Raw genomic sequence first — 12,310 nt, 5'->3', positions numbered from 1 at the left:
GGGGTTAAACCTCAATAGCCTGCTTCTTGGGGCAGAGGGCTGGATGAAGGGGTAGTAGTCCCAGGATGGATGGTTAGGCCTGCCCGGAAGGTTGCGGTAGGAGTTAATCCCTTCCCTACCATACCCTTTAATAACCACTACGGTTATTAAAGGGTTAACCAGTACCGCTACAACCCCCAGAATACCCCAACAATAAGTTTTCTATTGATTGTTATTTTTTCAATTTCTGTTTATTGTTTTGATTAAATTGTTTTGAATTTGGATGGCTTGTTTTTAGTAAATTTTAGGATTGGTTAGCGGTTTAAATTAATTATTTGTTTTGTTGGCAAGTGCTTTTATTTCTTTAATTGATTGGTTGGCTAGTGGTTTTATTTCTTGAATTGATTGGTTGGCTAGTGGTTTTATTTCTTTAACTGATTGGTTGGATAGGTGTTTATTTATTTGTATTCTTATGTTTTGGAATAACATAATTTTAATTATTTTGCGGTTTTACTGATAGATAAATGTAATTGATGTGTAGTTGAGGCTTTTTAGTTTTTTTATTGTTGGGGTGTTTAGGTGCTTGTGTATTTCTTTTATTATTGTGTATTTTTGGCCTTCATTATTTTTATTAGGTTGACCATTGACTGCTATAGTGGCTTATCATGCCCATATTTTATGGGTAGAATATACCACTGTGCCAATCAATGGGTAGAGGGTGGGTATAGAGATTCAGGGGTGGGTGGTTAGGCCTCCCGGGTGGGTAGCGGGGGAGGATGGGTTAACCCCTTAATTACATCGCTACAATGATTAAGGGGTTAGGGGACATTAGATTGTATTTTTTCTTGTATTCTTGCTGACAACGGAGGACATGAACCTGCAGTATGCTGACGAGGACATCCTTCATGATGGTAGGGGTAAATAGAAAGTTTTATTTACTTTATTTATGCTGGCTTGCTAATGTTGGATTTTATAATGGGCAAATGCACTTTTATCCATATGTGGATAATAGTAATGTTGCCCATTACTGTACTGTATGTGTTGGGGGGGGGGGTTGTTGGGGGTAGAGGAGGTGGGTAGTAGGGTTGTTGTGTTTATTTTTGTTTCTTGGGGGTAGAGGGATTGGGTGAAGGGGGTAGTAGCCCCAAGGATAGATGTTTAGGCCTACCGGGTGATAGCGGGTATTAACCGCTAAGGTAATGAAGGGGTTAACTCCACCCGCAACCCCCAACAAGGCCCAAACACCCACCAAGGGCCATTTTTATTGCATGGGATTCATGCCGGGGGTCTCCGGTGCTGATATTATATGCTGACATGTATTTTTGTCTCAGCTGGAGGGACGTGGCCTGGTCTGTTTTGCTTTGGTAGGTGTTTGGAGGAATGTTGATGGGGTTCGAAGGAGGCGTTCTTAGATCCAGGCCAGGTGCAGTTGGCTTGGGGGTGTTCTTCTTAAAGGGACCCTGGGAGTTTTTGAAGTGAGAGTACTCGCTGGGTCAGAAGCGGCGGTGAGCCTGATCAGATTTACAAGTTTGGGGCTTCTTGTTGACCACGTCCAGGGATGTTGTATATTGTTTATTGTTATGGATAATAAAAGACTTTGTGCCATTTGAACCCAGTTAAAGCATCTGTGGTTATTGAAGTGTATAGGTTCCACGGAAGGGGCAAGGATTCAAATGGTACATAGGTCATGATTGTGTAAATATAACATTGCATAAAGTGTACTGCCAAAAACCCAGTGGTGCACAAACTGGGGGGCGCAAGATTTTCCTGGGGGGGTTGGGGGGTGCAGCGAATACAGAGGCCCGCGCTCTTGCCCAAAACATTTAAGTTAAATGGAGGGGGTTCGTGTGAGGCCTCTGCAACTTCCCTTACCTCGTCTTCGGCAACACGGCGTCACGTGACCCCGCAGCGTCATTTGACGCCGAAGACAACGTAAGGAAGGGGAGCACGAGCATGGGGGAGGGCAGGCAGGTGAAAAGTTTGCACACCCCTGACATAACCAATAGACTCTCAGAATGTGTTGTTTTAACAGTCCTCTTGTGCTGTGTTTATGTGTTATGCATACTAACATTTTCTTTCTAACTTCGCAAGATTAATCAAGTTTGCTATCGTGTACCTTGCACTGTGGAATCCCTCAACTCCTTTACCAAGTCTTTTGTGATAGAAAGCGAGAATTGTCACAGAATATTAAGTAGCAATGCACATTTAAACAGGTGCCCTCTGCAGAAAATGTTCTTTACAAGGGCAAAGCTATTTCTCTCATTCTACTCAAAATGACTTTTGTCAGTGGACTCCAATTTAACTCCCACTAAAATGTTCTGCCTTCTCTGCATATTTCCTAGACCCATTGCAGAATCTTTACCGTTCCGACAACTGTATAAACACAACACGCAAAAATAATTGCTAGATCCCTGCATTGTACAGTAACTTGCATGAGATGCATTGCTTACAGGGCCGCCATTAGAAATGGTTGGGCCCTGGACAAATGCATAAAGCTGGGCCCCTGGGGGATGGGGGGGGGGAGGATGGAAAGAAGGAGGCAAAGGTCTGGGCTGTGGGGGGTGGAGGGGAGGGAGGGGGTATAAGGAGGTAATGGGTCCGGGAGGCAGAAGTATAAGAAGGTAATGCAAGGCCAGTGGTAGGATGTTCGGACATTCAGCCGTGCAACCCCCCACACAAAATTAAATTTCTAGGGCGGGGGGCAGAAAATGATGTCTGCCATGATGTTATATCAACTGCAAATGTTTTTTATATACTGAATAGATTTTTTTCTTACTTCCCCTTCCTCATTCTCTCACTTTTCTCCTCATTCTCACTCCCCTTCCTCAATCTCTCACTCCCCCTTCCTCAATCTCTCACTCCCCCCTCCTCATTCTCTCACTCCCCCATCTCATTCTCTCACTCCCCCATCTCATTCTCTCACTCCCTCCTCCTCATTCTCTCACTCCCTCCTCCTCATTCTCTCACTCCCTCCTCCTCAATCTCTCACTCCCCCCTCCTCATTCTCTCACTCCCCCATCTCATTCTCTCACTCCCCCATCTCATTCTCTCACTCCCTCCTCCTCATTCTCTCACTCCCTCCTCCTCATTCTCTCACTCTCCTCCTCATTCTCTCACTCTCCTCCTCATTCTCTCACTCCACCCTCATTCTCTCACTCTCCTCTCCTCATTCTCTCACTCTCCTCTCCTCATTCTCTCACTCCCTCCTCCTCATTCTCTCACTCCCCCCTCATTCTCTCACTCTCCTCTCCTCATTCTCTCACTCCCCTCTCTTTATTCTCTCACTCCCCCCTCCTCATTGTAAGGAATCCGCTCCTGGGTTTGGCTGGAACCTATTCCTTACAGAACCATGCAGCTACTAGACTACTCCCCCTTGTTTCTGCAATCGCATCCCCTGCTCCTGCAATCACTGCAGCCTGCATGCCTCCTGTCAGCTCTGCCCCTATTCGCTGGCTATACTATATAGAGCCAGCCCCTCCCCCCAGGAAGTTGCTGAGCATAACCCAAGATTCACTTGGATGTAACTGTGTTTGCCACAAGCTATATTGCCTTAGCCTTGCCTTGTTCAAGAGACCTACTGCATTCACCCCAGGTCTGCTATTTGGTTCCTGTACTGAAGCACTGGATCCCCAGTGCTAGTCTTGCCTTGTTCCAGAGACCCGCTACATTCACCCCTGGCAGAGGTCTGCTTCCTGGTTCCTGTGCTGAAGCGCTGCTCCCCAGCGCAATCCTTCAGCTTCCTGTTACCTAAGAAGAAACAGGTGCGCAAATCACATCAGGACATGGAAAAGAAGTAGAGACACCAAATAGTGCAATATTGTCAACCCCAACAATGAAATCAATGTTGATAGCTCTATAAAATTTGCACTCACATGTACAACGTGATAGTAAGTCGTTGTGGTTATTAGAAGATACCAACTTTAGTTTCCAGATAGGTACTCCAGATCCATGGAAAAGGAAGGGATATCGATATACAAAAAAGGAAAAAGCAAAATAGTATAATACTGCTTTTAATATTAAAAACACAAAGTATTCCACTTACATAAGTGCCTTTGTGGTGAGCATTCAGACCACCCTGGGTCATATGGACAGACAGTTGTTTTTCACAGCAACAGCATCTGCTTCGCGGCCGTCACAGCATACACTGGGCTGATAAAGTAGTCCTCCACTCTGGATGTCACCAACAAAGTGCCACTCTGTAGTCAATGATTCACCCAACGCGCGTTTCCACATAAGACATATCCTCAGAGGAAGACATTTATGGGGAAACGCGCGTTGGGTGAAGCATTTCCGCAGTGCAGCTGCTACGCTGAAGCGCTGCGTACCTGATTCCTTGTTGACGAACTCAAGTCTGGTTATCGATTACCCTGACGTCTCCAACCAGAACCTGGCTTGTCTAAGGATTACTCTACATTCTCCAACCCTGACCCTGCTACGAATGACTACGAACTGTGCAATCCTGAACCGGCTTCGTGGTCTAAGGTCGGTGTATTCACATCCCCACCTCAGCCCTGCGGTCCGGTCCCGGTTTGTGGCGAGCACGTCCTTTACACTCATTCTCTCACTCCCCCTGCCTCATTCTCTCACTCCCCTCTCCTCATTCTCTCACTCCCCTCTCCTCATTCTCTCACTCCCTCCTCCTCATTCTCTCACTCCCCTCTCCTCATTCTCTCACTCCCCTCTCCTCATTCTCTCACTCCCCTCTCCTCATTCTCTCACTCCCCTCATTGTCTCACTCCCCTCTCCTCATTGTCTCACTCCCCTCTCCTCATTGTCTCACTCCCCTCTCCTCATTGTCTCACTCCCCTCTCCTCATTGTCTCACTCCCCTCTCCTCATTGTCTCACTCCCCTCTCCTCATTGTCTCACTCCCCTCTCCTCATTGTCTCACTCCCCTCTCCTCATTGTCTCACTCCCCTCTCCTCATTGTCTCACTCCCCTCTCCTCATTGTCTCACTCCCCTCTCCTCATTGTCTCACTCCCCTCGCCTCATTGTCACACTCCCCTCGCCTCATTGTCTCACTCCCCTCTCCTCATTGTCTCACTCCCCTCTCCTCATTCTCTCACTCCCCTCTCCTCATTCTCTCACTCCCCTCTCCTCATTCTCTCACTCCCCTCTCCTCATTCTCTCACTCCCCTCTCCTCATTCTCTCACTCCCCTCTCCTCATTCTCTCACTCCCCTCTCCTCATTCTCTCACTCCCCTCTCCTCATTCTCTCACTCCCCTCTCCTCATTCTCTCACTCCCCTCTCCTCATTCTCTCACTCCCCTCTCCTCATTCTCTCACTCCCCTCTCCTCATTCTCTCACTCCCCTCTCCTCATTCTCTCACTCCCCTCTCCTCATTCTCTCACTCCCCTCTCCTCATTGTCTCACTCCCCTCTCCTCATTCTCTCACTCCCCTCTCCTCATTCTCTCACTCCCCTCTCCTCATTCTCTCACTCCTCTCCTCATTTCACTCACTCCCCCTCCCTCATTCACTCACTCCCCCTTTTCTCCTCTTCCTCCTCATTCTCTCACTCCACCCCTCAATTAAAAATGCCTACCGGGCTGGCTGTGGTCTTGAGGTGGAGCAGGGGAGGACCTGCGCTGGAGCAGCAGCAGACACCTGGAAGTCAGTGAAGACTTCCAGGTCGGACCACTGGGGTGTGCTTTTCCTCGGCCACCCCGCTCCTCTCCCATCACACCACATCCTCATCCGCTCCCGCCACACCCCAAACTTTGCCGCCTGGTTTCCTAGTGATTGTACAGCCCTGAGGTAATGGACCTTGTGGTAGACTATAAGGAGGTAATGGGCTTGAGGGGTATTAGGGGCTAATAGACCTCTGGGGTATAAGGTGGTAATGGACTTGGGGGGTATAAGGGAGTAATGGACTTGGAGTGGAGAATAAGGCAGTAATGGGCCTCAGGGTCAGGCAGCATAGTGGACAAAGGCACGTCGGCTTACCTGGGGCCCTCAGATGGGCCTGCTGGAGGCTCACAAAAGGGGTACAAACTGGAGGAATGATGGCCGGTGAACTGGAGGGCCTGACGGAGGCCTGCTGCAGGTGTGCATAGGTGTAAATGGGTGGAAGCCAGCTAGACAGGCGTTGCAGGTCATAAACTGTAGGGGCATAAAGTGTTCTGGACCCCTTTACTGATCGGGCCCAGGACAGCAGTCCCGGCTGTCCCCCCGTCTGCAGCCCTGATTGCTTAGCATTGGCTATAGAACCATAAAACTCCTTAGCTCAGTTAGTCTATCCATTTCCACTCTATTGCAAACCTCAGACCCTATTTGATCCTTTGTTTTATTTCAAATTTAGGACAGCTCCTATCTCTACTACCTATCTCAAGCAATTTTTAAATACCTTACTGTATTATCCCCTACCATCTCTGCTGGGAGCCTATTCCATGAATCCACCACACTTCCGGTGCGTGAAGAAGTACTTCCTCATATTTGCTCTGAGATTGCCACCCTCGACCTTCAGAGTAATAAGTATTTTCTATTAACTTTTTTTTTTGTTAATTATACTGGACATGTTAGTAAGTGTTGTAGCCTGCACTTAAGAGCGAGCTTTAATGTCCATTTCCCAGCCATAGCACTTTCTGAATGTTATGCCTTTATCATGTTGATACTCAGGCAGGAAGTACATGTGCATAAATCTGATTGCCCAATGTCTAATCAATGAGATGAAGCAAACAAGGTTGACAGCCCCCTTTTCAGAGTACCCACTGAACACAAAAGCCATTTTCAGACTGACAACAAATTATTATATTATACATAATAATAATAATAATAATTTTTGACAATCACTAACTTTTATCCTATTATTATCTTTTATGTATATGGTGCCAAGATATTCCACAGCACAGTACAATGTGGAGGTAAAGACAAGAACAAAACATAACATACCTTTCAACTTAAAACATCATTAAATAATAGGTGATGAGGTTCCTGCTCCGAGAAGCGTACTGTACAATCTAGGGCCGAGATTATGCTGCCGGCGTTGGCTTGCTACGTGTATGCGCTTGCGTGCGCGCGCATGCCAGGCACTCTTCCCTGCTTGGCTATTGAAGTTAGCCAAATGCCTGTGCACCTAGCAGCGAGGTAGCGCGTTGACGCGGTAGCATTTTGAGGAGTCAAGAGAATTTCAGGCGGCTTCCAGGTGACATCAGCGTCACGTGAGCTACTTCAGCCAAAGAGGGCAAACCAGCTATTTAACGCGTCCATGATGCATCCGCCACGCCCCCGCATCGCCTCCCCAATCTCCTGCAGCCAAGTGCACAGATCGCTGGGGCTGCAGGAGTGCGCAGATAGTATAAGCTCTGCCTAACACGCATGGGAGAGCGATGGCACAAGGATAGGTGGGGGAAGGCAACGCAACATGATGTTAACCATAGGCTTGTCAGGAAGGGGGCTGAGTAGGTCCCTGTGGCAGGACGGCCTGTAGCCGAGGTCAGGGAACAGTCCACACGTGTAGTTTCAGGATAATGAAAAATGTTCAATGGCTTTATTTCTCCACAGTAACATAACATGCGGGTACACTGTCCCTTTAACAAAATAAATCCTGCTCCACGATGGGAGAAAAACTGACTAACACAGCAGTCCTATCTAGCAGGCTGGCTGGCTAAACCATAACCAAACCTTCAGAGTCTGTTAAGCAGTCATGAAAACAAATGAAACAAATCTTACTTTGGCTGCAGTAAGTAGTGTGTTGTATCCTTCTGGCTAGCAGCACATCTATCCATGTGCTCTTGTCTGAGGGAGCCAGCTACTGCTGGTAACAAGATCCTTATCTACCTTTCTGGCTCTCAGGTGTCAAATTACTTCCTGACTACCCAAGTTCCACCTGAGTTAACCCTTATGAGTGCTGGATGAAGCACTCAGACATATGTCTCCCAGGCGTAACTGATAGGAGTTGACTTCACTCTGTCACAGTCCCTTTAAAAGTGGGTTTGGAAGGAACTTTTGAATGTGTGAATGAGTGAGGGGTAGAGTGGCGGTGCAGGGTAAGGCTGGGAGCGAGCGCCCTGCCTTGAGAGCAGGGGCGATTTGTGTCCAGCATAGTTGCACGCGTAGGGGGTGTGTGCCCGTGACGTGAGCGGTTCGCCCTCATTGGCTGAACCGCGGACGTGACCAGGTCAAGTGTGACAAATTAAAAAGAATTTGTCTCGCCAAGCAGCTGAGCGAGAGCGCTCACAGGCACGTGCGCGCACACGCTGATCAAACACATTGTCGCAATGTTTTTGAGCGCGCTCACTCTCAGCCTGGACAAACCCTAAGGATTATTAAACACATCAGCACCAGCGCCCACAAACATACTTGTGACTTGTCTAATATGGCACTAACTCACGCTGATGGATTGTTGCCCATAATCAACATTGCAAATCAGGAAGGGTAGATTTATTAAAATGCTTGATTCACCAAAGCTGTCAACCCTTTAATCCTGGCACCTGGGGGGGTGGGGAGGTGGGGTGTTGTTATCTCACAGAGAGAATTTTCTGATATGGAGCATGCTGAACCATTAACCGCCTCACTACCAGAGGAATCTGCAATAACTAACATGATCAAGTCAGAGGAAACACAACCTCACATTTCAATGTCACGCATCCAAATATTTATTTCAGATTGTTTTTAAGCTGAGATCCTGATTTATACAGTAGGGACCCCTTCGCTGCAAAAAAGACAGGTAAAGTGTGCTCTGCTATGCTCTGCCAGCTGGCTACATAAAGTATGGGTTAAGGTATTATAATTACATAATAGGCTGATGATAATGATAATAATAGATAATGATCTTATGAAGGGGATTTTTACAGGTCAAAATGTCTGAGCATCATCACTTTCCTCCCGCGTGTGAGAAGACCTCTTCCACAGCTGCAGACAGATTTTCCAGGTCCCAGGACTAGAGTTAGTTTTTTTTTAGCAACTTTTCTTATTATTGTAAACTACAAAAAATATTTTAGCTACCCAATCTGCCTTCTAAAACACAAAGTAACTAATCGTGGCAAAATGTAGACATAGACAGCACTCAGAAAATTGCTTACGTCTAGATGCAGGGTGCTCAAGGGAAGAGGGGGGACCCCAATTCCTCCAGATAATGTCAAGGAACCGTGTGGTATTTCCTTGTCGTTTGCCCTTCCCCTGTGTTTTTCCCTTACAGTTAGGGTCACTGTTAGATTTATTTTGCTGCCCACTGTGCATGACATTGTTCCAACGTTGTGATGATAAATTTCTATTTTGGCATATCCCCACTTTTGGTATCTTTTTATCATCAGTGAGTGCTGGAAACCCCGCTTGTTCCTTGACAAAATAACTAATTACTTCCTTGTTTTAATATACCTAAATAAAGTTAATTGGTACAAATGAGATAAAACATTTGAATGTTCAAAATTACGAGATACTGTAAAGTTTGGACTGAAATGCTGTCCTTTTCAATACTAAAAGATGGTGTGTAAACAGCACCACCTTCAGACAGAGAGCAATTAATACAATAATAATATAAGCGAGAAGCAACAGTTGAATTAAATTGAGGTTGTCGTGATAGTGCAGTTGCAAAAAAAAAAGTACATTAGTATTAGGCGATAGCTTTTTTTGTTTGGACTACTCTCTTCAGCAGGTCAAGTGATCCGGGCTGCCGACTGGGGGGAGGCGGTGGGAGCCGCGACAACTGTGGAAGAGATCGAGCCCAACTTCTGCGACTGGCTGCCGGGCCTGTCTCTCCAGCCAGGACTCCCTCCCCGCCAGGCCACACCTCGCGGCAGTTACTGCTACCGGAGGTCTTCCGGCCCAAGGTAAATGTTTGCGTGTGTGTATATATAACACCATCCGCCACCCCCCAAGGGGAGATTTGTGTGTTACAGCTGTTTTGGTGCTAACCTGTTGGCTTCCAGGAGGCTGAGTCTCCGCAATGGTAGGAGCTGGAGGTGCAGGAGTATTTTTTCTCCGGTAAGTGCAGCGCCTCCATCCTGCAGGGCTCTGCCAGGGACAGAGATTCATTTCTGCAGGAACTTTCCTCCTAGCAAGAAGCACTCTAGAGCTGCAACAATGCAACTTGTCATTTACTCAGGGGCCTCACAGCACCTAAAAACGATTGCCCATGTCATTCCAGGTACATCATTAGGGCACCGTAAGGGGTTAAGCAAGCTTTATTCTGTAAAAAAAGAATTGAAAAAGGGATAAGGCTTTCTAAAATAAATCCGTTTTTATTGAATTGTAAGATTGTAAATAAAAAATGGTAGCTGTACTCTGGGTGTGAATATAAACAAGCAGTGGTACCCCATACCTCCTAATGCCATCACACCTCGACCACTGGTAAGAGGAAAGAATAAGTAAAGCACTCATGTCAATTCACGTAAGGAGGTGGAGTTTATTAGGAATCTTCATAATAATGTAAATCTCTTTTTTTGAACATTATGTAGCTCGTCATTTACAGACATTCAGGGGAGAAAAGCAAGGTTGGACAGCCGTTGGATTATGACTAAAGCTCTTTGGGGGAAGGTTTCACCTCTCTTGCACTCTGCTCCCAGTGCTATCGGAGAAGAGAGGTAGGACCTCCCAGTCTTATCAGGGAGAGAGAGACAGAAAATGGACTTTCATCTTTCCGTGAAACTGCATTCCCACCAGTGGAAGATTTGTTCCTAAAATGTAGGTAACGATTTCTGTACTGCACAGCCATTAAACTGAGCATATGCATCACCAGTGGCTGACTGGAAAATGTTAGCCCGGGGGGCATCACCAACCAACCGGCCCAAGAATCAGGTTGTCCCACACACCATACACAGGCACACACTACACTTACTGAACACTTACCATATCCAGATGCACGCTACATGTACCCAACACCTAGGCTGGGGCCATGGTGCCCTTGCCCACGCGGAGGCGTGTGGAGACTGTGAGGTAAGAGGGTGCTTTCCCTGGCCATGGTGGATGGGCCTCGGGGGGCGTTCCTAGGGGCGTCTTGGAGCTGGTTTGCCCTCGTTAGGCGAACCGCTCACGTGACCAGCCAAAAAATCAGTTTGAATTGATTTTTTGCGCAACTCGCGTCCCCCTCCCACTTCCTCACGCTCGCAAGCCACATGGACTCGAACACTGCCTTAAGGCAGTCTGTTCGCTCAGCTTGCGGACGCCTCCGCATGGACTACGGTACCATGGCCCCAGCCTTACCATACACAGACGCGCACACTCACGCCTCCATACACTAAACATCGCAAGAGCTCCACACACATGCAAAAGCACAATAACCATGCACACCAGACACACACTATATGTGTGGAATCCCTATTTTATTTTGTACCTCCGACTACGGACGCGGCCCTGAGATGGGGCCCGGGTCCCTATGCCTGGAATATGTACGTTCACTTCCTCACGGTACGCTTGGTCCGCCCCCTCGACGTGATGACGTCGCCGATTCTTATTGGTCCTCGGAATAGGTTCTGGCGGCTCTCCGTGGACTGTATACGTGATGGCATCGCCGGTTGTTTTTGCTCCTCGAAATAGGTGCTACTGGCTTTCAGTGTACGGTTTGCCTTCCGAATGTGCAAAACTCAATGCTACACGTTTCACGAAAATCTGTTCGCTTCCTCAGGGGTATAATTATACCATGAGAAAGGGAACGTGCATGAGAAAGTGCTGACATCGGCATACAACTCCTTGGGGACTCGAGCCCGGGTTACTACGAGAGAGTAGAAGAGTGAGTATGGTGCTCACTCAATAATCAGACACGGTTCCGTCTGTGTGAGGTATATAATATAGCATAAATGTCCAGATGAGAATGGAGTGTCCACAAAGTGATGATATAGTTGGACTGGAAGGGATAAGTGTCTAGTGGAGTCCACGTGACACCCACATCAATTAACACTTCAATAAATACCCAACCAGTCTATAATTATATATACAATAATGTCCATTGTGTACAGGATATAGCTTAAGGCACTGCGGCTCTTTACCTGTACACTCCGAAGGACACTCCAGTCGTCTGTGGCGTGCAATACATCCAGGTGTAGATTCCAAGTTGCAGTAGATGTAGATTGAGCACAGCCGGGGAAATCCTGCTTCTGGAATCCAGAGGAAGGAAAAAACAGCCAGGCAACTCCAAACTAAGATTAATGATCAAATTTATTGCATGCTAGAAAAACAATAAAAAAACGGACTACATGAAGGCACCTACGCGTTTCATGCAACAGCACTTTATTAAGGTGTTGTACTACGAGAGAGGACTGTGCCTATTCTGACCAAAGCGCAAACGATCTGTGAATCAGTGAGTGGGGCTCCAATAGTGTGTATTTGTATTGTTGTTGTTTTTAATGAAATTGTAGCAGTATTATATGTTATTATTTTTATTCCCTTATATTTTG

This window comes from Ascaphus truei, chromosome 1, assembly GCF_040206685.1.
Source record: "Ascaphus truei isolate aAscTru1 chromosome 1, aAscTru1.hap1, whole genome shotgun sequence".
Classification (NCBI taxonomy): domain Eukaryota; kingdom Metazoa; phylum Chordata; class Amphibia; order Anura; family Ascaphidae; genus Ascaphus; species Ascaphus truei.
Note: the sequence above shows the minus strand (reverse complement) of the source record.